The sequence below is a fragment of the Penaeus monodon genome, chromosome 30 (assembly GCF_015228065.2).
Source record: "Penaeus monodon isolate SGIC_2016 chromosome 30, NSTDA_Pmon_1, whole genome shotgun sequence".
NCBI lineage: Eukaryota > Metazoa > Arthropoda > Malacostraca > Decapoda > Penaeidae > Penaeus > Penaeus monodon.
Genome location: NC_051415.1, coordinates 17,923,884 through 17,924,891, shown reverse-complemented (window position 1 = coordinate 17,924,891; position 1,008 = coordinate 17,923,884). Strand labels below are relative to the sequence as shown.

Here is a 1,008-nt window from a genome sequence, read left to right as displayed (position 1 = left end):
GAATCGAGGTAGACGGATTAAGAGGTGAAAATTTTTTAGTGTTAACATGATGGCAAAGGACGAGGGAAATGATGGCGAGCGAAGAGGACACTTCAGAACCTATATGAAGCTTTATGGCATCTCACGAACAACGCCTGAGTGTTAACAAGCCATTGTTGAAGGCGAGAGAATGATAGATTACGAGCTAAGAGTGAGCTCCAACAAAGGGAAAAAAGGCTCATTTAGCCGCGCCTACATCCCCTTTACACAATACCCACTCCCTAATTCAGTATAATGATCTATAAAAAGGGGGGGTCATTAACATCATAAGTCAAGAAGTAGTTAATCACCCGACCGTCACAGGCACTTCCTGGATGACGTCACACAGTAGTACCATCGTGTGATTTATTTATCTGTGATTGAAAAATACCAGTTAGTGAAGGGGCCAATAATAAGCCCTAACCAACAGTACCAAACCCATTCATAATAAGGGTATCAGGCGCAGGGCAAGTCGGCTACCCTCGTTGCAGACAGTAAGACCAAATTTACTCTGAAGATCAAGTACCTGATCGCCCTTATCGTGACGAGCGCCTGCCACTGTCTTGCTGCAATGCCCGGCAGTACCCAGCTCTTAGCCAAGGTTAGGAGATGCGATAATATATGCATAATGTAGACCCACCCAGCTGGCCGAGCCTGCAGCTACCGACGGCCTGCCCCGCACACTTTGTTTATGCCTCGTCCAGACTTCCCTTTATGGCCACCTTGTTCAAATATTTCCAGGATGATTATCAGATTATTCTGTGGCGAGAGGAAGACCCCGTGGCCAGGGAGGTGGACGCGAGAGGACGGAAGATGGCGCCATGCCAAGGGGAAAAGTGGGAGAAATGTCGGACGGAGAAGAGCGGAGGCAGACAGAAAAGGAATACTGGGAGAGAGAAGGATGGGGGAGACACAAACGGTTTTTGTTTGTGTATGAAAGAGAGGAATTTCAAATATCTCTTTCCGTATTCTCAGTAATTGGAATTTGAT

General features: G+C 46.8%; 1 protein-coding gene across 1 annotated transcript in view; it reads right to left on the bottom strand.

Annotated features, from left to right (window-relative positions):
• Positions 1 to 1,008, bottom strand: part of LOC119592595 (serine/threonine-protein kinase 17A-like) — a gene marked incomplete at its 3' end in the record, with an annotated part of 209,876 nt that overhangs the window by 34,641 nt on the left and 174,227 nt on the right.